Raw genomic sequence first — 25,867 nt, forward strand, 5'->3', positions numbered from 1 at the left:
TCATTTCTCTTCTTTTCTCTTCTTTTCTCTTCATTTCTCTATTCTCTTCTTTTCTGTATTCTTTTCTCTTCTTTTATCTTTTCACTTTTCACTTCTTTTCTCTTCTTTTCTCTTTTCTCTTCTTTTCTCTTCTTTACTCTTTTCCCTTTTTTCTCTTCTTTTCTCTTTATCTCTTTTGTTTTCTTTTCTCTTTTCTCTTCTTTTCTCTTCATTTCTCATTTCACTTTTCTCTTTTCTATTCTTTTCTCTTCTATTCACTTTCTCTTTTATCTTTTCTCTTCTTTTCTCTATTCTCTTCTTTTCTCTTTTTTCTCTTCTTTTCTCTTTTCTCTTTTCACTTCTTTTCTCTTTTCACTGTTCTTTTCATTTCTTCTCTCTTTTCTCTTTTCCCTTCTTTTCATTTCTTTTCTCTTCTTTTCTCTTTTCACTGATCTTTTCTCTTTTCTATTCTTTTCTCTTTTCTTTTTTCTCTTCTTTTCCCTTTTCTCTTCTTTTCTCTTAAATCCTCTTTTCTCTTTCCCATTTCCTTTCTTTTCTCTTTTCTCGACTTTTCTCTTTTCTCTTTTCTATTCTTTTCTCTTCTATTCACTTTTCTCTTTTATCTTTTCTCTTCTTTTCTCTATTCTCTTTTTCTCTTTTCTCTTTTCTATTTTTTCTCTTTTCCCTTTTCTCTTTCCTGTTCTTTTCTCTTTTCCCTTTTCTCTTCTTTTGTCTTTTCTGTTTTTTCTCTTCTTTTCTCTTTTCTCTTCTTTTCTCTTCATTTCTCATTTCTCTTTTCTATTCTTTTCTCTTCTATTCACTTTTCTCTTTTATCTTTTCTCTTCTTTTCTCTATTCTCTTCTTTTCTCTTTTTCTCTTCTTTTCTCCTTTCTCTTTTCGCTTCTTTTCTCTTCTTTTCTGTTTTCCGTTCATTTCTCTTTTCCCTTTTCTCTTCTTTTCCCATTTCTCTTTTTTCATTTCTCTTCTTTTCTCCTCTTTTCTCTTCATTTCTCTATTCTCTTATTTTCTGTATTCTTTTCTCTTCTTTTATCTTTTCACTTTTCACTTCTTTTCTCTTCTTTTCTCTTTTCTCTTCTTTTCTCTTCTTTACTCTTTTCCCTTTTTTTCTCTTCTTTTCTCTTTATCTCTTTTCTGTTCTTTTGTCTTCTATCTTCTTTTCTCTTCATTTCTCATTTCTCTTTTCTCTTTTCTATTCTTTTCTCTTCTATTCACTTTCTCTTTTATCTTTTCTCTTCTTTTCTCTATTCTCTTCTTTTTTCTTTTTTCTCTTCTTTTCTCCTTTCTCTTTTCACTTCTTTTCTCTTCTTTTCTGTTTTCTCTTCGTTTCTCTTTTCCCTTTTCTCTTCTTTTCCCATTTCTCTTTTTTCTCTTCTTTTCTCTTTTTCTCTTCTTTTCTCCTTTCTCTTTTCGCTTCTTTTCTCTTCTTTTCTGTTTTCCGTTCTTTTCTCTTTTCCCTTTTCTCTTCTTTTCACATTTCTCTTTTTTCATTTCTCTTCTTTTCTCTTCTTTTCTCTTCATTTCTCTATTCTCTTCTTTTCTGTATTCTTTTCTCTTCTTTTATCTTTTCACTTTTCACTTCTTTTCTCTTCTTTTCTCTTTTCTCTTCTTTTCTCTTCTTTACTCTTTTCCCTTTTTTCTCTTCTTTTCTCTTTATCTCTTTTGTTTTCTTTTCTCTTTTCTCTTCTTTTCTCTTCATTTCTCATTTCTCTTTTCTCTTTTCTATTCTTTTCTCTTCTATTCACTTTCTCTTTTATCTTTTCTCTTCTTTTCTCTATTCTCTTCTTTTCTCTTTTTTCTCTTCTTTTCTCTTTTCTCTTTTCACTTCTTTTCTCTTCTTTTCTCTTTTCACTTCTTTTCTCTTCTTTTCTCTTTTCCCTTTTTTCTCTTCATTTCTCTTTTTCTCTTTTCTCTTCTTTTCTCTTTTCTCTTTTCTCTTCTTTTCTCTTCTTTACTCTTTTCCTTTTTCTCTCCTTTTCTCTTTATCTCTTTTCTTTTCTCCTTTCTCTTTTCTGTTCTTTTCTCTTTTGTCTTCTTTTCTCTTCATTTCTCATTCCTCTTTTCTCTTTTCTATTCTTTTCTCTTCTCTTCACTTTTCTCTTTTATCTTTTCTCTTCATTTCTGTATTCTCTTCTTTTCTCTTTTTTATCTTCTTTTCTCTTTTCTCTTTTCACTTCTTTTCTCTTCTTTTCTCTTTTCCCGTTATTTCTCTTCTTTTCTCTTTGTCTCTTTCCTCTTCTTTTCTCTTTTCTCTTCTCTTCGTTTCTCTTCTTTATTCTTTTCCCTTTTTTCTCCTTTTCTCTTTATATCTTTTCTTTTCTCTTTTCTCTTTTCTTTGTTTTCTCTTTTCTCTTCTTTTGTCTTTTCTTTTTTCTCTTCTTCTCTCTTTTCCATTTTCTCTTCTTTTCTCTTGTCTCTTTTCTCTTTTCACTTCGTTTCTCTTTTCTAGTCTTATCTCTTGTCTCTTTACTCTTATTTTCTCTTTTCTATATCCTCTTCTTTTCTATTTTCTCTTTTCTCTTCTTTTCACTTGTTTTCTATTTTCTCTTTCCTCTTCTTTTCTCTTCTCCTCTCTTCTTTTCTCTTTTCTCTTCTTTTCTCTTCTTTTCTCTTTTCTCTTCTTTTCTCTTTTCTCTTCTTTTCTCTTCTTTTCTCTTCTTTTCTCTTTTCTCTTCTTTTCATTTCTTTTCTCTTCTTTTCTCTTTTCTCTTCTTTTCATTTCTTTTCTCTTCTTTTCTCTTTTCACTGTTCTTTTCTCTTCTTTTCATTTCTTCTCTCTTTTCTCTTTTCTCTTCTTTTCATTTCTTTTCTCTTCTTTTCTCTTTTCACTGTTCTTTTCTCTTTTCTATTCTTTTCTCTTTTCTTTTTTCTCTTCTTTTCCCTTTTCTCTTCTTTTCTCTTAAATCCTCTTTTCTCTTTCCCATTTCCTTTCTTTTCTCTTTTCTCTTTTCTATTCTTTTCTCTTCTATTCACTTTTCTCTTTTATCTTTTCTCTTCTTTTCTCTATTCTCTTCTTTTCTCTTTTTCTCTTCTTATCTCCTTTCTCTTTTCGCTTCTTTTCTCTTCTTTTCTGTATTCCGTTCTTTTCTCTTTTCCCTTTTCTCTTCTTTTCACATTTCTCTTCTTTTCTCTTCTTTTCCCTTCATTTCTCTATTCTCTTCTTTTCTGTATTCTTTTCTCTTCTTTTATCTTTTCACTTTTCACTTCTTTTCTCTTCTTTTCTCTTTTCTCTTCTTTTCTCTTCTTTACTTTTTTCCCTTTTTTCTCTTCTTTTCTCTTTATCTCTTTTGTTTTCTTTTCTCTTTTCTCTTCTTTTCTCTTCATTTCTCATTTCTCTTTTCTCTTTTCTATTCTTTTCTCTTCTATTCACTTTCTCTTTTATCTTTTCACTTCTTTTCTCTATTCTCTTCTTTTCTCTTTTTTCTCTTCTTTTCTCTTTTCTCTTTTCACTTCTTTTCTCTTCTTTTCTCTTTTCACTTCTTTTCTCTTCTTTTCTCTTTTCCCTTTTTTCTCTTCATTTCTCTTTTTCTCTTTTCTCTTCTTTTCTCTTTTCTCTTCTTTTCTCTTCTTTACTCTTTTCCTTTTTCTCTCCTTTTCTCTTTATCTTTTCTTTTCTCCTTTCTCTTTTCTGTTCTTTTCTCTTTTGTCTTCTTTTCTCTTCATTTCTCATTCCTCTTTTCTCTTTTCTATTCTTTTCTCTTCACTTTTCTCTTTTATCTTTTCTCTTCATTTCTGTATTCTCTTCTTTTCTCTTTTTTATCTTCTTTTCTCTTTTCTCTTTTCACTTCTTTTCTCTTCTTTTCTCTTTTCCCGTTATTTCTCTTCTTTTCTCTTTGTCTCTTTCCTCTTCTTTTCTCTTTTCTCTTCTCTTCGTTTCTCTTCTTTATTCTTTTGCCTTTTTTCTCCTTTTCTCTTTATATCTTTTCTTTTCTCTTTTCTCTTTTCTTTGTTTTCTCTTTTCTCTTCTTTTCTCCTCATTTCTCATTTCTCTTTTCTCTTTTCTATACTTTTCTCTTCTATTCACTTTTCTCTTTTATCTTTTCTCTTCTTTTCTCTATTCTCTTCTTTTCTCTTTTTCTCTTCTTATCTCCTTTCTCTTTTCGCTTCTTTTCTCTTCTTTTCTGTATTCCGTTCTTTTCTCTTTTCCCTTTTCTCTTCTTTTCACATTTCTCTTCTTTTCTCTTCTTTTCCCTTCATTTCTCTATTCTCTTCTTTTCTGTATTCTTTTCTCTTCTTTTATCTTTTCACTTTTCACTTCTTTTCTCTTCTTTTCTCTTTTCTCTTCTTTTCTCTTCTTTACTTTTTTCCCTTTTTTCTCTTCTTTTCTCTTTATCTCTTTTGTTTTCTTTTCTCTTTTCTCTTCTTTTCTCTTCATTTCTCATTTCTCTTTTCTCTTTTCTATTCTTTTCTCTTCTATTCACTTTCTCTTTTATCTTTTCACTTCTTTTCTCTATTCTCTTCTTTTCTCTTTTTTCTCTTCTTTTCTCTTTTCTCTTTTCACTTCTTTTCTCTTCTTTTCTCTTTTCACTTCTTTTCTCTTCTTTTCTCTTTTCCCTTTTTTCTCTTCATTTCTCTTTTTCTCTTTTCTCTTCTTTTCTCTTTTCTCTTCTTTTCTCTTCTTTACTCTTTTCCTTTTTCTCTCCTTTTCTCTTTATCTCTTTTCTTTTCTCCTTTCTCTTTTCTGTTCTTTTCTCTTTTGTCTTCTTTTCTCTTCATTTCTCGTTCCTCTTTTCTCTTTTCTATTCTTTTCTCTTCACTTTTCTCTTTTATCTTTTCTCTTCATTTCTGTATTCTCTTCTTTTCTCTTTTTTATCTTCTTTTCTCTTTTCTCTTTTCACTTCTTTTCTCTTCTTTTCTCTTTTCCCGTTATTTCTCTTCTTTTCTCTTTGTCTCTTTCCTCTTCTTTTCTCTTTTCTCTTCTCTTCGTTTCTCTTCTTTATTCTTTTGCCTTTTTTCTCCTTTTCTCTTTATATCTTTTCTTTTCTCTTTTCTCTTTTCTTTGTTTTCTCTTTTCTCTTCTTTTCTCCTCATTTCTCATTTCTCTTTTCTCTTTTCTATACTTTTCTCTTCTATTCACTTTTCTTTTTATCTTTTCTCTTCTTTTCTCTATTCTCTTCTTTTCTCTTTTTCTCTTCTTTTCTCCTTTCTCTTTTCGCTTCTTTTCTCTTCTTTTCTGTTTTCCGTTCTTTTCTCTTTTCCCTTTTCTCTTCTTTTCCCATTTCTCTTTTTTCATTTCTCTTCTTTTCTCCTCTTTTCTCTTCATTTCTCTATTCTCTTATTTTCTGTATTCTTTTCTCTTCTTTTATCTTTTCACTTTTCACTTCTTTTCTCTTCTTTTCTCTTTTCTCTTCTTTTCTCTTCTTTACTCTTTTCCCTTTTTTTCTCTTCTTTTCTCTTTATCTCTTTTCTGTTCTTTTCTCTTCTATCTTCTTTTCTCTTCATTTCTCATTTCTCTTTTCTCTTTTCTATTGTTTTCTCTTCTATTCACTTTTCTCTTTTATCTTTTCTCTTCTTTTCTCTATTCTCTTCTTTTTTCTTTTTTCTCTTCTTTTCTCCTTTCTCTTTTCACTTCTTTTCTCTTCTTTTCTGTTTTCTCTTCGTTTCTCTTTTCCCTTTTCTCTTCTTTTCCCATTTCTCTTTTTTCATTTCTCTTCTTTTCTCTTCTTTTCTCTTCTTTACTCTTTTCCCTTTTCTCTTCTTTTTTCGTTTCATTTCTTTTCTCTTTTCTCTTCTTTCTCTTCCCTTTTCTTTTCTCTTTTCTCTTCTTTTCTCTTGTTTTCTGTTTTCTCTATCCTCTTCTTTTCCCTTCTTCTCTCTTCTTTTCTCTTTTCTCTTCTTTTCCCTTCATTTCTCTATTCTCTTCTTTTCTCTTTTCCCTTTTCTCTACTTTTTATTCTTTTCCCTTTTCTCATCTTTTCTCTATTCTCTTTTTCTCTTTTCTCTTCTTTTGTCTTTTCTTTTTTCTCTTCTTCTCTCTTTTCCATTTTCTCTTCTTTTCTCTTGTCTCTTTTCTCTTTTCACTTCGTTTCTCTTTTCTAGTCTTATCTCTTGTCTCTTTACTCTTATTTTCTCTTTTCTATATCCTCTTCTTTTCTATTTTCTCTTTTCTCTTCTTTTCACTTGTTTTCTATTTTCTCTTTCCTCTTCTTTTCTCTTCTCCTCTCTTCTTTTCTCTTTTCTCTTCTTTTCTCTTCTTTTCTCTTTTCTCTTCTTTTCTCTTTTCTCTTCTTTTCTCTTCTTTTCTCTTCTTTTCTCTTTTCTCTTCTTTTCATTTCTTTTCTCTTCTTTTCTCTTTTCTCTTCTTTTCATTTCTTTTCTCTTCTTTTCTCTTTTCACTGTTCTTTTCATTTCTTCTCTCTTTTCTCTTTTCCCTTCTTTTCATTTCTTTTCTCTTCTTTTCTCTTTTCACTGATCTTTTCTCTTTTCTATTCTTTTCTCTTTTCTTTTTTCTCTTCTTTTCCCTTTTCTCTTCTTTTCTCTTAAATCCTCTTTTCTCTTTCCCATTTCCTTTCTTTTCTCTTTTCTCGACTTTTCTCTTTTCTCTTTTCTATTCTTTTCTCTTCTATTCACTTTTCTCTTTTATCTTTTCTCTTCTTTTCTCTATTCTCTTTTTCTCTTTTCTCTTTTCTATTTTTTCTCTTTTCCCTTTTCTCTTTCCTGTTCTTTTCTCTTTTCCCTTTTCTCTTCTTTTGTCTTTTCTGTTTTTTCTCTTCTTTTCTCTTTTCTCTTCTTTTCTCTTCATTTCTCATTTCTCTTTTCTATTCTTTTCTCTTCTATTCACTTTTCTCTTTTATCTTTTCTCTTCTTTTCTCTATTCTCTTCTTTTCTCTTTTTCTCTTCTTTTCTCCTTTCTCTTTTCGCTTCTTTTCTCTTCTTTTCTGTTTTCCGTTCATTTCTCTTTTCCCTTTTCTCTTCTTTTCCCATTTCTCTTTTTTCATTTCTCTTCTTTTCTCCTCTTTTCTCTTCATTTCTCTATTCTCTTATTTTCTGTATTCTTTTCTCTTCTTTTATCTTTTCACTTTTCACTTCTTTTCTCTTCTTTTCTCTTTTCTCTTCTTTTCTCTTCTTTACTCTTTTCCCTTTTTTTCTCTTCTTTTCTCTTTATCTCTTTTCTGTTCTTTTGTCTTCTATCTTCTTTTCTCTTCATTTCTCATTTCTCTTTTCTCTTTTCTATTCTTTTCTCTTATATTCACTTTCTCTTTTATCTTTTCTCTTCTTTTCTCTATTCTCTTCTTTTTTCTTTTTTCTCTTCTTTTCTCCTTTCTCTTTTCACTTCTTTTCTCTTCTTTTCTGTTTTCTCTTCGTTTCTCTTTTCCCTTTTCTCTTCTTTTCCCATTTCTCTTTTTTCTCTTCTTTTCTCTTTTTCTCTTCTTTTCTCCTTTCTCTTTTCGCTTCTTTTCTCTTCTTTTCTGTTTTCCGTTCTTTTCTCTTTTCCCTTTTCTCTTCTTTTCACATTTCTCTTTTTTCATTTCTCTTCTTTTCTCTTCTTTTCTCTTCATTTCTCTATTCTCTTCTTTTCTGTATTCTTTTCTCTTCTTTTATCTTTTCACTTTTCACTTCTTTTCTCTTCTTTTCTCTTTTCTCTTCTTTTCTCTTCTTTACTCTTTTCCCTTTTTTCTCTTCTTTTCTCTTTATCTCTTTTGTTTTCTTTTCTCTTTTCTCTTCTTTTCTCTTCATTTCTCATTTCTCTTTTCTCTTTTCTATTCTTTTCTCTTCTATTCACTTTCTCTTTTATCTTTTCTCTTCTTTTCTCTATTCTCTTCTTTTCTCTTTTTTCTCTTCTTTTCTCTTTTCTCTTTTCACTTCTTTTCTCTTTTCACTGTTCTTTTCATTTCTTCTCTCTTTTCTCTTTTCCCTTCTTTTCATTTCTTTTCTCTTCTTTTCTCTTTTCACTGATCTTTTCTCTTTTCTATTCTTTTCTCTTTTCTTTTTTCTCTTCTTTTCCCTTTTCTCTTCTTTTCTCTTAAATCCTCTTTTCTCTTTCCCATTTCCTTTCTTTTCTCTTTTCTCGACTTTTCTCTTTTCTCTTTTCTATTCTTTTCTCTTCTATTCACTTTTCTCTTTTATCTTTTCTCTTCTTTTCTCTATTCTCTTTTTCTCTTTTCTCTTTTCTATTTTTTCTCTTTTCCCTTTTCTCTTTCCTGTTCTTTTCTCTTTTCCCTTTTCTCTTCTTTTGTCTTTTCTGTTTTTTCTCTTCTTTTCTCTTTTCTCTTCTTTTCTCTTCATTTCTCATTTCTCTTTTCTATTCTTTTCTCTTCTATTCACTTTTCTCTTTTATCTTTTCTCTTCTTTTCTCTATTCTCTTCTTTTCTCTTTTTCTCTTCTTTTCTCCTTTCTCTTTTCGCTTCTTTTCTCTTCTTTTCTGTTTTCCGTTCATTTCTCTTTTCCCTTTTCTCTTCTTTTCCCATTTCTCTTTTTTCATTTCTCTTCTTTTCTCCTCTTTTCTCTTCATTTCTCTATTCTCTTATTTTCTGTATTCTTTTCTCTTCTTTTATCTTTTCACTTTTCACTTCTTTTCTCTTCTTTTCTCTTTTCTCTTCTTTTCTCTTCTTTACTCTTTTCCCTTTTTTCTCTTCTTTTCTCTTTATCTCTTTTCTGTTCTTTTGTCTTCTATCTTCTTTTCTCTTCATTTCTCATTTCTCTTTTCTCTTTTCTATTCTTTTCTCTTCTATTCACTTTCTCTTTTATCTTTTCTCTTCTTTTCTCTATTCTCTTCTTTTTTCTTTTTTCTCTTCTTTTCTCCTTTCTCTTTTCACTTCTTTTCTCTTCTTTTCTGTTTTCTCTTCGTTTCTCTTTTCCCTTTTCTCTTCTTTTCCCATTTCTCTTTTTTCTCTTCTTTTCTCTTTTTCTCTTCTTTTCTCCTTTCTCTTTTCGCTTCTTTTCTCTTCTTTTCTGTTTTCCGTTCTTTTCTCTTTTCCCTTTTCTCTTCTTTTCACATTTCTCTTTTTTCATTTCTCTTCTTTTCTCTTCTTTTCTCTTCATTTCTCTATTCTCTTCTTTTCTGTATTCTTTTCTCTTCTTTTATCTTTTCACTTTTCACTTCTTTTCTCTTCTTTTCTCTTTTCTCTTCTTTTCTCTTCTTTACTCTTTTCCCTTTTTTCTCTTCTTTTCTCTTTATCTCTTTTGTTTTCTTTTCTCTTCTTTTCTCTTCATTTCTCATTTCTCTTTTCTCTTTTCTATTCTTTTCTCTTCTATTCACTTTCTCTTTTATCTTTTCTCTTCTTTTCTCTATTCTCTTCTTTTCTCTTTTTTCTCTTCTTTTCTCTTTTCTCTTTTCACTTCTTTTCTCTTTTCACTGTTCTTTTCATTTCTTCTCTCTTTTCTCTTTTCCCTTCTTTTCATTTCTTTTCTCTTCTTTTCTCTTTTCACTGATCTTTTCTCTTTTCTATTCTTTTCTCTTTTCTTTTTTCTCTTCTTTTCCCTTTTCTCTTCTTTTCTCTTAAATCCTCTTTTCTCTTTCCCATTTCCTTTCTTTTCTCTTTTCTCGACTTTTCTCTTTTCTCTTTTCTATTCTTTTCTCTTCTATTCACTTTTCTCTTTTATCTTTTCTCTTCTTTTCTCTATTCTCTTTTTCTCTTTTCTCTTTTCTATTTTTTCTCTTTTCCCTTTTCTCTTTCCTGTTCTTTTCTCTTTTCCCTTTTCTCTTCTTTTGTCTTTTCTGTTTTTTCTCTTCTTTTCTCTTTTCTCTTCTTTTCTCTTCATTTCTCATTTCTCTTTTCTATTCTTTTCTCTTCTATTCACTTTTCTCTTTTATCTTTTCTCTTCCTTTCTCTATTCTCTTCTTTTCTCTTTTTCTCTTCTTTTCTCCTTTCTCTTTTCGCTTCTTTTCTCTTCTTTTCTGTTTTCCGTTCATTTCTCATTTCCCTTTTCTCTTCTTTTCCCATTTCTCTTTTTTCATTTCTCTTCTTTTCTCCTCTTTTCTCTTCATTTCTCTATTCTCTTATTTTCTGTATTCTTTTCTCTTCTTTTATCTTTTCACTTTTCACTTCTTTTCTCTTCTTTTCTCTTTTCTCTTCTTTTCTCTTCTTTACTCTTTTCCCTTTTTTTCTCTTCTTTTCTCTTTATCTCTTTTCTGTTCTTTTGTCTTCTATCTTCTTTTCTCTTCATTTCTCATTTCTCTTTTCTCTTTTCTATTCTTTTCTCTTCTATTCACTTTCTCTTTTATCTTTTCTCTTCTTTTCTCTATTCTCTTCTTTTTTCTTTTTTCTCTTCTTTTCTCCTTTCTCTTTTCACTTCTTTTCTCTTCTTTTCTGTTTTCTCTTCGTTTCTCTTTTCCCTTTTCTCTTCTTTTCCCATTTCTCTTTTTTCTCTTCTTTTCTCTTTTTCTCTTCTTTTCTCCTTTCTCTTTTCGCTTCTTTTCTCTTCTTTTCTGTTTTCCGTTCTTTTCTCTTTTCCCTTTTCTCTTCTTTTCACATTTCTCTTTTTTCATTTCTCTTCTTTTCTCTTCTTTTCTCTTCATTTCTCTATTCTCTTCTTTTCTGTATTCTTTTCTCTTCTTTTATCTTTTCACTTTTCACTTCTTTTCTCTTCTTTTCTCTTTTCTCTTCTTTTCTCTTCTTTACTCTTTTCCCTTTTTCTCTTCTTTTCTCTTTATCTCTTTTGTTTTCTTTTCTCTTTTCTCTTCTTTTCTCTTCATTTCTCATTTCTCTTTTCTCTTTTCTATTCTTTTCTCTTCTATTCACTTTCTCTTTTATCTTTTCTCTTCTTTTCTCTATTCTCTTCTTTTCTCTTTTTTCTCTTCTTTTCTCTTTTCTCTTTTCACTTCTTTTCTCTTCTTTTCTCTTTTCACTTCTTTTCTCTTCTTTTCTCTTTTCCCTTTTTTCTCTTCATTTCTCTTTTTCTCTTTTCTCTTCTTTTCTCTTTTCTCTTTTCTCTTCTTTTCTCTTCTTTACTCTTTTCCTTTTTCTCTCCTTTTCTCTTTATCTCTTTTCTTTTCTCCTTTCTCTTTCCTTTCTTTTCTCTTTTGTCTTCTTTTCTCTTCATTTCTCATTCCTCTTTTCTCTTTTCTATTCTTTTCTCTTCTCTTCACTTTTCTCTTTTATCTTTTCTCTTCATATCTGTATTCTCTTCTTTTCTCTTTTTTATCTTCTTTTCTCTTTTCTCTTTTCACTTCTTTTCTCTTCTTTTCTCTTTTCCCGTTATTTCTCTTCTTTTCTCTTTGTCTCTTTCCTCTTCTTTTCTCTTTTCTCTTCTCTTCGTTTCTCTTCTTTATTCTTTTCCCTTTTTTCTCCTTTTCTCTTTATATCTTTTCTTTTCTCTTTTCTCTTTTCTTTGTTTTCTCTTTTCTCTTCTTTTGTCTTTTCTTTTTTCTCTTCTTCTCTCTTTTCCATTTTCTCTTCTTTTCTCTTGTCTCTTTTCTCTTTTCACTTCGTTTCTCTTTTCTAGTCTTATCTCTTGTCTCTTTACTCTTATTTTCTCTTTTCTATATCCTCTTCTTTTCTATTTTCTCTTTTCTCTTCTTTTCACTTGTTTTCTATTTTCTCTTTCCTCTTCTTTTCTCTTCTCCTCTCTTCTTTTCTCTTTTCTCTTCTTTTCTCTTCTTTTCTCTTTTCTCTTCTTTTCTCTTTTCTCTTCTTTTCTCTTCTTTTCTCTTCTTTTCTCTTTTCTCTTCTTTTCATTTCTTTTCTCTTCTTTTCTCTTTTCTCTTCTTTTCATTTCTTTTCTCTTCTTTTCTCTTTTCACTGTTCTTTTCTCTTCTTTTCATTTCTTCTCTCTTTTCTCTTTTCTCTTCTTTTCATTTCTTTTCTCTTCTTTTCTCTTTTCACTGTTCTTTTCTCTTTTCTATTCTTTTCTCTTTTCTTTTTTCTCTTCTTTTCCCTTTTCTCTTCTTTTCTCTTAAATCCTCTTTTCTCTTTCCCATTTCCTTTCTTTTCTCTTTTCTCTTTTCTATTCTTTTCTCTTCTATTCACTTTTCTCTTTTATCTTTTCTCTTCTTTTCTCTATTCTCTTCTTTTCTCTTTTTCTCTTCTTATCTCCTTTCTCTTTTCGCTTCTTTTCTCTTCTTTTCTGTATTCCGTTCTTTTCTCTTTTCCCTTTTCTCTTCTTTTCACATTTCTCTTCTTTTCTCTTCTTTTCCCTTCATTTCTCTATTCTCTTCTTTTCTGTATTCTTTTCTCTTCTTTTATCTTTTCACTTTTCACTTCTTTTCTCTTCTTTTCTCTTTTCTCTTCTTTTCTCTTCTTTACTTTTTTCCCTTTTTTCTCTTCTTTTCTCTTTATCTCTTTTGTTTTCTTTTCTCTTTTCTCTTCTTTTCTCTTCATTTCTCATTTCTCTTTTCTCTTTTCTATTCTTTTCTCTTCTATTCACTTTCTCTTTTATCTTTTCACTTCTTTTCTCTATTCTCTTCTTTTCTCTTTTTTCTCTTCTTTTCTCTTTTCTCTTTTCACTTCTTTTCTCTTCTTTTCTCTTTTCACTTCTTTTCTCTTCTTTTCTCTTTTCCCTTTTTTCTCTTCATTTCTCTTTTTCTCTTTTCTCTTCTTTTCTCTTTTCTCTTCTTTTCTCTTCTTTACTCTTTTCCTTTTTCTCTCCTTTTCTCTTTATCTCTTTTCTTTTCTCCTTTCTCTTTTCTGTTCTTTTCTCTTTTCTATTCTTTTCTCTTCTATTCACTTTTCTCTTTTATCTTTTCTCTTCTTTTCTCTATTCTCTTCTTTTCTCTTTTTTATCTTCTTTTCTCTTTTCTCTTTTCACTTCTTTTCTCTTTTCCCGTTATTTCTCTTCTTTTCTCTTTGTCTCTTTCCTCTTCTTTTCTCTTTTCTCTTCTCTTCGTTTCTCTTCTTTATTCTTTTGCCTTTTTTCTCCTTTTCTCTTTATATCTTTTCTTTTCTCTTTTCTCTTTTCTTTGTTTTCTCTTTTCTCTTCTTTTCTCCTCATTTCTCATTTCTCTTTTCTCTTTTCTATACTTTTCTCTTCTATTCACTTTTCTTTTTATCTTTTCTCTTCTTTTCTCTATTCTCTTCTTTTCTCTTTTTCTCTTCTTTTCTCCTTTCTCTTTTCGCTTCTTTTCTCTTCTTTTCTGTTTTCCGTTCTTTTCTCTTTTCCCTTTTCTCTTCTTTTCCCATTTCTCTTTTTTCATTTCTCTTCTTTTCTCCTCTTTTCTCTTCATTTCTCTATTCTCTTATTTTCTGTATTCTTTTCTCTTCTTTTATCTTTTCACTTTTCACTTCTTTTCTCTTCTTTTCTCTTTTCTCTTCTTTTCTCTTCTTTACTCTTTTCCCTTTTTTTCTCTTCTTTTCTCTTTATCTCTTTTCTGTTCTTTTCTCTTCTATCTTCTTTTCTCTTCATTTCTCATTTCTCTTTTCTCTTTTCTATTGTTTTCTCTTCTATTCACTTTTCTCTTTTATCTTTTCTCTTCTTTTCTCTATTCTCTTCTTTTTTCTTTTTTCTCTTCTTTTCTCCTTTCTCTTTTCACTTCTTTTCTCTTCTTTTCTCTTCTTTTATCTTTTCTCTTCTTTTCTCTATTCTCTTCTTTTCTCTTTTTTCTCTTCTTTTCTCTTTTCTCTTTTCACTTCTTTTCTCTTTTCACTGTTCTTTTCATTTCTTCTCTCTTTTCTCTTTTCCCTTCTTTTCATTTCTTTTCTCTTCTTTTCTCTTTTCACTGATCTTTTCTCTTTTCTATTCTTTTCTCTTTTCTTTTTTCTCTTCTTTTCCCTTTTCTCTTCTTTTCTCTTAAATCCTCTTTTCTCTTTCCCATTTCCTTTCTTTTCTCTTTTCTCGACTTTTCTCTTTTCTCTTTTCTATTCTTTTCTCTTCTATTCACTTTTCTCTTTTATCTTTTCTCTTCTTTTCTCTATTCTCTTTTTCTCTTTTCTCTTTTCTATTTTTTCTCTTTTCCCTTTTCTCTTTCCTGTTCTTTTCTCTTTTCCCTTTTCTCTTCTTTTGTCTTTTCTGTTTTTTCTCTTCTTTTCTCTTTTCTCTTCTTTTCTCTTCATTTCTCATTTCTCTTTTCTATTCTTTTCTCTTCTATTCACTTTTCTCTTTTATCTTTTCTCTTCCTTTCTCTATTCTCTTCTTTTCTCTTTTTCTCTTCTTTTCTCCTTTCTCTTTTCGCTTCTTTTCTCTTCTTTTCTGTTTTCCGTTCATTTCTCATTTCCCTTTTCTCTTCTTTTCCCATTTCTCTTTTTTCATTTCTCTTCTTTTCTCCTCTTTTCTCTTCATTTCTCTATTCTCTTATTTTCTGTATTCTTTTCTCTTCTTTTATCTTTTCACTTTTCACTTCTTTTCTCTTCTTTTCTCTTTTCTCTTCTTTTCTCTTCTTTACTCTTTTCCCTTTTTTTCTCTTCTTTTCTCTTTATCTCTTTTCTGTTCTTTTGTCTTCTATCTTCTTTTCTCTTCATTTCTCATTTCTCTTTTCTCTTTTCTATTCTTTTCTCTTCTATTCACTTTCTCTTTTATCTTTTCTCTTCTTTTCTCTATTCTCTTCTTTTTTCTTTTTTCTCTTCTTTTCTCCTTTCTCTTTTCACTTCTTTTCTCTTCTTTTCTGTTTTCTCTTCGTTTCTCTTTTCCCTTTTCTCTTCTTTTCCCATTTCTCTTTTTTCTCTTCTTTTCTCTTTTTCTCTTCTTTTCTCCTTTCTCTTTTCGCTTCTTTTCTCTTCTTTTCTGTTTTCCGTTCTTTTCTCTTTTCCCTTTTCTCTTCTTTTCACATTTCTCTTTTTTCATTTCTCTTCTTTTCTCTTCTTTTCTCTTCATTTCTCTATTCTCTTCTTTTCTGTATTCTTTTCTCTTCTTTTATCTTTTCACTTTTCACTTCTTTTCTCTTCTTTTCTCTTTTCTCTTCTTTTCTCTTCTTTACTCTTTTCCCTTTTTCTCTTCTTTTCTCTTTATCTCTTTTGTTTTCTTTTCTCTTTTCTCTTCTTTTCTCTTCATTTCTCATTTCTCTTTTCTCTTTTCTATTCTTTTCTCTTCTATTCACTTTCTCTTTTATCTTTTCTCTTCTTTTCTCTATTCTCTTCTTTTCTCTTTTTTCTCTTCTTTTCTCTTTTCTCTTTTCACTTCTTTTCTCTTCTTTTCTCTTTTCACTTCTTTTCTCTTCTTTTCTCTTTTCCCTTTTTTCTCTTCATTTCTCTTTTTCTCTTTTCTCTTCTTTTCTCTTTTCTCTTTTCTCTTCTTTTCTCTTCTTTACTCTTTTCCTTTTTCTCTCCTTTTCTCTTTATCTCTTTTCTTTTCTCCTTTCTCTTTCCTTTCTTTTCTCTTTTGTCTTCTTTTCTCTTCATTTCTCATTCCTCTTTTCTCTTTTCTATTCTTTTCTCTTCTCTTCACTTTTCTCTTTTATCTTTTCTCTTCATATCTGTATTCTCTTCTTTTCTCTTTTTTATCTTCTTTTCTCTTTTCTCTTTTCACTTCTTTTCTCTTCTTTTCTCTTTTCCCGTTATTTCTCTTCTTTTCTCTTTGTCTCTTTCCTCTTCTTTTCTCTTTTCTCTTCTCTTCGTTTCTCTTCTTTATTCTTTTCCCTTTTTTCTCCTTTTCTCTTTATATCTTTTCTTTTCTCTTTTCTCTTTTCTTTGTTTTCTCTTTTCTCTTCTTTTGTCTTTTCTTTTTTCTCTTCTTCTCTCTTTTCCATTTTCTCTTCTTTTCTCTTGTCTCTTTTCTCTTTTCACTTCGTTTCTCTTTTCTAGTCTTATCTCTTGTCTCTTTACTCTTATTTTCTCTTTTCTATATCCTCTTCTTTTCTATTTTCTCTTTTCTCTTCTTTTCACTTGTTTTCTATTTTCTCTTTCCTCTTCTTTTCTCTTCTCCTCTCTTCTTTTCTCTTTTCTCTTCTTTTCTCTTCTTTTCTCTTTTCTCTTCTTTTCTCTTTTCTCTTCTTTTCTCTTCTTTTCTCTTCTTTTCTCTTTTCTCTTCTTTTCATTTCTTTTCTCTTCTTTTCTCTTTTCTCTTCTTTTCATTTCTTTTCTCTTCTTTTCTCTTTTCACTGTTCTTTTCTCTTCTTTTCATTTCTTCTCTCTTTTCTCTTTTCTCTTCTTTTCATTTCTTTTCTCTTCTTTTCTCTTTTCACTGTTCTTTTCTCTTTTCTATTCTTTTCTCTTTTCTTTTTTCTCTTCTTTTCCCTTTTCTCTTCTTTTCTCTTAAATCCTCTTTTCTCTTTCCCATTTCCTTTCTTTTCTCTTTTCTCTTTTCTATTCTTTTCTCTTCTATTCACTTTTCTCTTTTATCTTTTCTCTTCTTTTCTCTATTCTCTTCTTTTCTCTTTTTCTCTTCTTATCTCCTTTCTCTTTTCGCTTCTTTTCTCTTCTTTTCTGTATTCCGTTCTTTTCTCTTTTCCCTTTTCTCTTCTTTTCACATTTCTCTTCTTTTCTCTTCTTTTCCCTTCATTTCTCTATTCTCTTCTTTTCTGTATTCTTTTCTCTTCTTTTATCTTTTCACTTTTCACTTCTTTTCTCTTCTTTTCTCTTTTCTCTTCTTTTCTCTTCTTTACTTTTTTCCCTTTTTTCTCTTCTTTTCTCTTTATCTCTTTTGTTTTCTTTTCTCTTTTCTCTTCTTTTCTCTTCATTTCTCATTTCTCTTTTCTCTTTTCTATTCTTTTCTCTTCTATTCACTTTCTCTTTTATCTTTTCACTTCTTTTCTCTATTCTCTTCTTTTCTCTTTTTTCTCTTCTTTTCTCTTTTCTCTTTTCACTTCTTTTCTCTTCTTTTCTCTTTTCACTTCTTTTCTCTTCTTTTCTCTTTTCCCTTTTTTCTCTTCATTTCTCTTTTTCTCTTTTCTCTTCTTTTCTCTTTTCTCTTCTTTTCTCTTCTTTACTCTTTTCCTTTTTCTCTCCTTTTCTCTTTATCTCTTTTCTTTTCTCCTTTCTCTTTTCTGTTCTTTTCTCTTTTGTCTTCTTTTCTCTTCATTTCTCATTCCTCTTTTCTCTTTTCTATTCTTTTCTCTTCTATTCACTTTTCTCTTTTATCTTTTCTCTTCTTTTCTCTATTCTCTTCTTTTCTCTTTTTTATCTTCTTTTCTCTTTTCTCTTTTCACTTCTTTTCTCTTTTCCCGTTATTTCTCTTCTTTTCTCTTTGTCTCTTTCCTCTTCTTTTCTCTTTTCTCTTCTCTTCGTTTCTCTTCTTTATTCTTTTGCCTTTTTTCTCCTTTTCTCTTTATATCTTTTCTTTTCTCTTTTCTCTTTTCTTTGTTTTCTCTTTTCTCTTCTTTTCTCCTCATTTCTCATTTCTCTTTTCTCTTTTCTATACTTTTCTCTTCTATTCACTTTTCTTTTTATCTTTTCTCTTCTTTTCTCTATTCTCTTCTTTTCTCTTTTTCTCTTCTTTTCTCCTTTCTCTTTTCGCTTCTTTTCTCTTCTTTTCTGTTTTCCGTTCTTTTCTCTTTTCCCTTTTCTCTTCTTTTCCCATTTCTCTTTTTTCATTTCTCTTCTTTTCTCCTCTTTTCTCTTCATTTCTCTATTCTCTTATTTTCTGTATTCTTTTCTCTTCTTTTATCTTTTCACTTTTCACTTCTTTTCTCTTCTTTTCTCTTTTCTCTTCTTTTCTCTTCTTTACTCTTTTCCCTTTTTTTCTCTTCTTTTCTCTTTATCTCTTTTCTGTTCTTTTCTCTTCTATCTTCTTTTCTCTTCATTTCTCATTTCTCTTTTCTCTTTTCTATTGTTTTCTCTTCTATTCACTTTTCTCTTTTATCTTTTCTCTTCTTTTCTCTATTCTCTTCTTTTTTCTTTTTTCTCTTCTTTTCTCCTTTCTCTTTTCACTTCTTTTCTCTTCTTTTCTGTTTTCTCTTCGTTTCTCTTTTCCCTTTTCTCTTCTTTTCCCATTTCTCTTTTTTCATTTCTCTTCTTTTCTCTTCTTTTCTCTTCTTTACTCTTGTCCCTTTTCTCTTCTTTTTTCGTTTCATTTCTTTTCTCTTTTCTCTTCTTTCTCTTCCCTTTTCTTTTCTCTTTTCTCTTCTTTTCTCTTGTTTTCTGTTTTCTCTATCCTCTTCTTTTCCCTTCTTCTCTCTTCTTTTCTCTTTTCTCTTCTTTTCCCTTCATTTCTCTATTCTCTTCTTTTCTCTTTTCCCTTTTCTCTACTTTTTATTCTTTTCCCTTTTCTCATCTTTTCTCTATTCTCTTTTTCTCTTTTCTCTTCTTTTGTCTTTTCTTTTTTCTCTTCTTCTCTCTTTTCCATTTTCTCTTCTTTTCTCTTGTGTCTTTTCTCTTTTCACTTCGTTTCTCTTTTCTAGTCTTATCTCTTGTCTCTTTACTCTTATTTTCTCTTTTCTATATCCTCTTCTTTTCTATTTTCTCTTTTCTCTTCTTTTCACTTGTTTTCTATTTTCTCTTTCCTCTTCTTTTCTCTTCTCCTCTCTTCTTTTCTCTTTTCTCTTCTTTTCTCTTCTTTTCTTTTTTCTCTTCTTTTCTCTTTTCTCTTCTTGTCTCTTCTTTTCTCTTCTTTTCTCTTTTCTCTTCTTTTCATTTCTTTTCCCTTCTTTTCTCTTTTCTCTTCTTTTCATTTCTTTTCTCTTCTTTTCTCTTTTCACTGTTCTTTTCATTTCTTCTCTCTTTTCTCTTTTCCCTTCTTTTCATTTCTTTTCTCTTCTTTTCTCTTTTCACTGATCTTTTCTCTTTTCTATTCTTTTCTCTTTTCTTTTTTCTCTTCTTTTCCCTTTTCTCTTCTTTTCTCTTAAATCCTCTTTTCTCTTTCCCATTTCCTTTCTTTTCTCTTTTCTCGACTTTTCTCTTTTCTCTTTTCTATTCTTTTCTCTTCTATTCACTTTTCTCTTTTATCTTTTCTCTTCTTTTCTCTATTCTCTTTTTCTCTTTTCTCTTTTCTATTTTTTCTCTTTTCCCTTTTCTCTTTCCTGTTCTTTTCTCTTTTCCCTTTTCTCTTCTTTTGTCTTTTCTGTTTTTTCTCTTCTTTTCTCTTTTCTCTTCTTTTCTCTTCATTTCTCATTTCTCTTTTCTATTCTTTTCTCTTCTATTCACTTTTCTCTTTTATCTTTTCTCTTCTTTTCTCTATTCTCTTCTTTTCTCTTTTTCTCTTCTTTTCTCCTTTCTCTTTTCGCTTCTTTTCTCTTCTTTTCTGTTTTCCGTTCATTTCTCTTTTCCCTTTTCTCTTCTTTTCCCATTTCTCTTTTTTCATTTCTCTTCTTTTCTCCTCTTTTCTCTTCATTTCTCTATTCTCTTATTTTCTGTATTCTTTTCTCTTCTTTTATCTTTTCACTTTTCACTTCTTTTCTCTTCTTTTCTCTTTTCTCTTCTTTTCTCTTCTTTACTCTTTTCCCTTTTTTTCTCTTCTTTTCTCTTTATCTCTTTTCTGTTCTTTTCTCTTCTATCTTCTTTTCTCTTCATTTCTCATTTCTCTTTTCTCTTTTCTATTCTTTTCTCTTCTATTCACTTTCTCTTTTATCTTTTCTCTTCTTTTCTCTATTCTCTTCTTTTTTCTTTTTTCTCTTCTTTTCTCCTTTCTCTTTTCACTTCTTTTCTCTTCTTTTCTGTTTTCTCTTCGTTTCTCTTTTCCCTTTTCTCTTCTTTTCCCATTTCTCTTTTTTCTCTTCTTTTCTCTTTTTCTCTTCTTTTCTCCTTTCTCTTTTCGCTTCTTTTCTCTTCTTTTCTGTTTTCCGTTCTTTTCTCTTTTCCCTTTTCTCTTCTTTTCACATTTCTCTTTTTTCATTTCTCTTCTTTTCTCTTCTTTTCTCTTCATTTCTCTATTCTCTTCTTTTCTGTATTCTTTTCTCTTCTTTTATCTTTTCACTTTTCACTTCTTTTCTCTTCTTTTCTCTTTTCTCTTCTTTTCTCTTCTTTACTCTTTTCCCTTTTTTCTCTTCTTTTCTCTTTATCTCTTTTGTTTTCTTTTCTCTTTTCTCTTCTTTTCTCTTCATTTCTCATTTCTCTTTTCTCTTTTCTATTCTTTTCTCTTCTATTCACTTTCTCTTTTATCTTTTCTCTTCTTTTCTCTATTCTCTTCTTTTCTCTTTTTCTCTTCTTTTCTCTTTTTCTCTTCTTTTCTCCTTTCTCTTTTCGCTTCTTTTCTCTTCTTTTCTGTTTTCCGTTCTTTTCTCTTTTCCCTTTTCTCTTCTTTTCACATTTCTCTTTTTTCATTTCTCTTCTTTCCTCTTCTTTTCTCTTCATTTCTCTATTCTCTTCTTTTCTGTATTGTTTTCACTTCTTTTATTTTTTCACTTTTCACTTCTTTTCTCTTCTTTTCTCTTTTCACTTCTTTTCTCTTCTTTTCTCTTTTCCCTTTTTTCTCTTCATTTCTCTTTTTCTCTTTTCTCTTCTTTTCTCTTTTCTCTTTTCTCTTCTTTTCTCTTCTTTACTCTTTTCCTTTTTCTCTCCTTTTCTCTTTATCTCTTTTCTTTTCTCCTTTCTCTTTTCTGTTCTTTTCTCTTTTGTCTTCTTTTCTCTTCATTTCTCATTCCTCTTTTCTCTTTTCTATTCTTTTCTCTTCTCTTCACTTTTCTCTTTTATCTTTTCTCTTCATATCTGTATTCTCTTCTTTTCTCTTTTTTATCTTCTTTTCTCTTTTCTCTTTTCACTTCTTTTCTCTTCTTTTCTCTTTTCCCGTTATTTCTCTTCTTTTCTCTTTGTCTCTTTCCTCTTCTTTTCTCTTTTCTCTTCTCTTCGTTTCTCTTCTTTATTCTTTTCCCTTTTTTCTCCTTTTCTCTTTATATCTTTTCTTTTCTCTTTTCTCTTTTCTTTGTTTTCTCTTTTCTCTTCTTTTGTCTTTTCTTTTTTCTCTTCTTCTCTCTTTTCCATTTTCTCTTCTTTTCTCTTGTCTCTTTTCTCTTTTCACTTCGTTTCTCTTTTCTAGTCTTATCTCTTGTCTCTTTACTCTTATTTTCTCTTTTCTATATCCTCTTCTTTTCTATTTTCTCTTTTCTCTTCTTTTCACTTGTTTTCTATTTTCTCTTTCCTCTTCTTTTCTCTTCTCCTCTCTTCTTTTCTCTTTTCTCTTCTTTTCTCTTCTTTTCTCTTTTCTCTTCTTTTCTCTTTTCTCTTCTTTTCTCTTCTTTTCTCTTCTTTTCTCTTTTCTCTTCTTTTCATTTCTTTTCTCTTCTTTTCTCTTTTCTCTTCTTTTCATTTCTTTTCTCTTCTTTTCTCTTTTCACTGTTCTTTTCTCTTCTTTTCATTTCATCTCTCTTTTCTCTTTTCTCTTCTTTTCATTTCTTTTCTCTTCTTTTCTCTTTTCACTGTTCTTTTCTCTTTTCTATTCTTTTCTCTTTTCTTTTTTCTCTTCTTTTCCCTTTTCTCTTCTTTTCTCTTAAATCCTCTTTTCTCTTTCCCATTTCCTTTCTTTTCTCTTTTCTCTTTTCTATTCTTTTCTCTTCTATTCACTTTTCTCTTTTATCTTTTCTCTTCTTTTCTCTATTCTCTTCTTTTCTCTTTTTCTCTTCTTATCTCCTTTCTCTTTTCGCTTCTTTTCTCTTCTTTTCTGTATTCCGTTCTTTTCTCTTTTCCCTTTTCTCTTCTTTTCACATTTCTCTTCTTTTCTCTTCTTTTCCCTTCATTTCTCTATTCTCTTCTTTTCTGTATTCTTTTCTCTTCTTTTATCTTTTCACTTTTCACTTCTTTTCTCTTCTTTTCTCTTTTCTCTTCTTTTCTCTTCTTTACTTTTTTCCCTTTTTTCTCTTCTTTTCTCTTTATCTCTTTTGTTTTCTTTTCTCTTTTCTCTTCTTTTCTCTTCATTTCTCATTTCTCTTTTCTCTTTTCTATTCTTTTCTCTTCTATTCACTTTCTCTTTTATCTTTTCACTTCTTTTCTCTATTCTCTTCTTTTCTCTTTTTTCTCTTCTTTTCTCTTTTCTCTTTTCACTTCTTTTCTCTTCTTTTCTCTTTTCACTTCTTTTCTCTTCTTTTCTCTTTTCCCTTTTTTCTCTTCATTTCTCTTTTTCTCTTTTCTCTTCTTTTCTCTTTTCTCTTCTTTTCTCTTCTTTACTCTTTTCCTTTTTCTCTCCTTTTCTCTTTATCTCTTTTCTTTTCTCCTTTCTCTTTTCTGTTCTTTTCTCTTTTGTCTTCTTTTCTCTTCATTTCTCATTCCTCTTTTCTCTTTTCTATTCTTTTCTCTTCTATTCACTTTTCTCTTTTATCTTTTCTCTTCTTTTCTCTATTCTCTTCTTTTCTCTTTTTTATCTTCTTTTCTCTTTTCTCTTTTCACTTCTTTTCTCTTCTTTTCTCTTTTCCCGTTATTTCTCTTCTTTTCTCTTTGTCTCTTTCCTCTTCTTTTCTCTTTTCTCTTCTCTTCGTTTCTCTTCTTTATTCTTTTGCCTTTTTTCTCCTTTTCTCTTTATATCTTTTCTTTTCTCTTTTCTCTTTTCTTTGTTTTCTCTTTTCTCTTCTTTTCTCCTCATTTCTCATTTCTCTTTTCTCTTTTCTATACTTTTCTCTTCTATTCACTTTTCTTTTTATCTTTTCTCTTCTTTTCTCTATTCTCTTCTTTTCTCTTTTTCTCTTCTTTTCTCCTTTCTCTTTTCGCTTCTTTTCTCTTCTTTTCTGTTTTCCGTTCTTTTCTCTTTTCCCTTTTCTCTTCTTTTCCCATTTCTCTTTTTTCATTTCTCTTCTTTTCTCCTCTTTTCTCTTCATTTCTCTATTCTCTTATTTTCTGTATTCTTTTCTCTTCTTTTATCTTTTCACTTTTCACTTCTTTTCTCTTCTTTTCTCTTTTCTCTTCTTTTCTCTTCTTTACTCTTTTCCCTTTTTTTCTCTTCTTTTCTCTTTATCTCTTTTCTGTTCTTTTCTCTTCTATCTTCTTTTCTCTTCATTTCTCATTTCTCTTTTCTCTTTTCTATTGTTTTCTCTTCTATTCACTTTTCTCTTTTATCTTTTCTCTTCTTTTCTCTATTCTCTTCTTTTTTCTTTTTTCTCTTCTTTTCTCCTTTATCTTTTCACTTCTTTTCTCTTCTTTTCTGTTTTCTCTTCGTTTCTCTTTTCCCTTTTCTCTTCTTTTCCCATTTCTCTTTTTTCATTTCTCTTCTTTTCTCTTCTTTTCTCTTCTTTACTCTTTTCCCTTTTCTCTTCTTTTTTCGTTTCATTTCTTTTCTCTTTTCTCTTCTTTCTCTTCCCTTTTCTTTTCTCTTTTCTCTTCTTTTCTCTTGTTTTCTGTTTTCTCTATCCTCTTCTTTTCCCTTCTTCTCTCTTCTTTTCTCTTTTCTCTTCTTTTCCCTTCATTTCTCTATTCTCTTCTTTTCTCTTTTCCCTTTTCTCTACTTTTTATTCTTTTCCCTTTTCTCATCTTTTCTCTATTCTCTTTTTCTCTTTTCTCTTCTTTTGTCTTTTCTTTTTTCTCTTCTTCTCTCTTTTCCATTTTCTCTTCTTTTCTCTTGTGTCTTTTCTCTTTTCACTTCGTTTCTCTTTTCTAGTCTTATCTCTTGTCTCTTTACTCTTATTTTCTCTTTTCTATATCCTCTTCTTTTCTATTTTCTCTTTTCTCTTCTTTTCACTTGTTTTCTATTTTCTCTTTCCTCTTCTTTTCTCTTCTCCTCTCTTCTTTTCTCTTTTCTCTTCTTTTCTCTTCTTTTCTCTTTTCTCTTCTTTTCTCTTTTCTCTTCTTTTCTCTTCTTTTCTCTTCTTTTCTCTTTTCTCTTCTTTTCATTTCTTTTCCCTTCTTTTCTCTTTTCTCTTCTTTTCATTTCTTTTCTCTTCTTTTCTCTTTTCACTGTTCTTTTCATTTCTTCTCTCTTTTCTCTTTTCCCTTCTTTTCATTTCTTTTCTCTTCTTTTCTCTTTTCACTGATCTTTTCTCTTTTCTATTCTTTTCTCTTTTCTTTTTTCTCTTCTTTTCCCTTTTCTCTTCTTTTCTCTTAAATCCTCTTTTCTCTTTCCCATTTCCTTTCTTTTCTCTTTTCTCGACTTTTCTCTTTTCTCTTTTCTATTCTTTTCTCTTCTATTCACTTTTCTCTTTTATCTTTTCTCTTCTTTTCTCTATTCTCTTTTTCTCTTTTCTCTTTTCTATTTTTTCTCTTTTCCCTTTTCTCTTTCCTGTTCTTTTCTCTTTTCCCTTTTCTCTTCTTTTGTCTTTTCTGTTTTTTCTCTTCTTTTCTCTTTTCTCTTCTTTTCTCTTCATTTCTCATTTCTCTTTTCTATTCTTTTCTCTTCTATTCACTTTTCTCTTTTATCTTTTCTCTTCTTTTCTCTATTCTCTTCTTTTCTCTTTTTCTCTTCTTTTCTCCTTTCTCTTTTCGCTTCTTTTCTCTTCTTTTCTGTTTTCCGTTCATTTCTCTTTTCCCTTTTCTCTTCTTTTCCCATTTCTCTTTTTTCATTTCTCTTCTTTTCTCCTCTTTTCTCTTCATTTCTCTATTCTCTTATTTTCTGTATTCTTTTCTCTTCTTTTATCTTTTCACTTTTCACTTCTTTTCTCTTCTTTTCTCTTTTCTCTTCTTTTCTCTTTTTCTCTTCTTTTCTCCTTTCTCTTTTCGCTTCTTTTCTCTTCTTTTCTGTTTTCCGTTCTTTTCTCTTTTCCCTTTTCTCTTCTTTTCACATTTCACTTTTTTCATTTCTCTTCTTTTCTCTTCTTTTCTCTTCATTTCTCTATTCTCTTCTTTTCTGTATTGTTTTCACTTCTTTTATTTTTTCACTTTTCACTTCTTTTCTCTTCTTTTCTCTTTTCACTTCTTTTCTCTTCTTTTCTCTTTTCCCTTTTTTCTCTTCATTTCTCTTTTTCTCTTTTCTCTTCTTTTCTCTTTTCTCTTTTCTCTTCTTTTCTCTTCTTTACTCTTTTCCTTTTTCTCTCCTTTTCTCTTTATCTCTTTTCTTTTCTCCTTTCTCTTTTCTGTTCTTTTCTCTTTTGTCTTCTTTTCTCTTCATTTCTCATTCCTCTTTTCTCTTTTCTATTCTTTTCTCTTCTCTTCACTTTTCTCTTTTATCTTTTCTCTTCATATCTGTATTCTCTTCTTTTCTCTTTTTTATCTTCTTTTCTCTTTTCTCTTTTCACTTCTTTCCTCTTCTTTTCTCTTTTCCCGTTATTTCTCTTCTTTTCTCTTTGTCTCTTTCCTCTTCTTTTCTCTTTTCTCTTCTCTTCGTTTCTCTTCTTTATTCTTTTCCCTTTTTTCTCCTTTTCTCTTTATATCTTTTCTTTTCTCTTTTCTCTTTTCTTTGTTTTCTCTTTTCTCTTCTTTTGTCTTTTCTTTTTTCTCTTCTTCTCTCTTTTCCATTTTCTCTTCTTTTCTCTTGTCTCTTTTCTCTTTTCACTTCGTTTCTCTTTTCTAGTCTTATCTCTTGTCTCTTTACTCTTATTTTCTCTTTTCTATATCCTCTTCTTTTCTATTTTCTCTTTTCTCTTCTTTTCACTTGTTTTCTATTTTCTCTTTCCTCTTCTTTTCTCTTCTCCTCTCTTCTTTTCTCTTTTCTCTTCTTTTCTCTTTTCTCTTCTTTTCTCTTCTTTTCTCTTTTCTCTTCTTTTCATTTCTTTTCTCTTCTTTTCTCTTTTCTCTTCTTTTCATTTCTTTTCTCTTCTTTTCTCTTTTCACTGTTCTTTTCTCTTCTTTTCATTTCTTCTCTCTTTTCTCTTTTCTCTTCTTTTCATGTCTTTTCTCTTCTTTTCTCTTTTCACTGTTCTTTTCTCTTTTCTATTCTTTTCTCTTTTCTTTTTTCTCTTCTTTTCCCTTTTCTCTTCTTTTCTCTTAAATCCTCTTTTCTCTTTCCCATTTCCTTTCTTTTCTCTTTTCTCGACTTTTCTCTTTTCTCTTTTCTATTCTTTTCTCTTCTATTCACTTTTCTCTTTTATCTTTTCTCTTCTTTTCTCTATTCTCTTTTTCTCTTTTCTCTTTTCTATTTTTTTCTCTTTTCCCTTTTCTCTTTCCTGTTCTTTTCTCTTTTCCCTTTTCTTTTCTTTTCCCATTTTTCTATTTTCTTTTCTCTTCTTTACTCTTTTCCCTTTTTTCTCTACTTTTCTCTTCATCTCTTTTCTTTTCTTTCCTCTTTTCTCTTTTCTGTTTTTTTCTCTTTTCTCTTCTTTTCTCCTCATTTCTCATTT

This window comes from Chiloscyllium punctatum, chromosome 20 (assembly GCF_047496795.1).
Source record: "Chiloscyllium punctatum isolate Juve2018m chromosome 20, sChiPun1.3, whole genome shotgun sequence".
Lineage (NCBI taxonomy): Eukaryota > Metazoa > Chordata > Chondrichthyes > Orectolobiformes > Hemiscylliidae > Chiloscyllium > Chiloscyllium punctatum.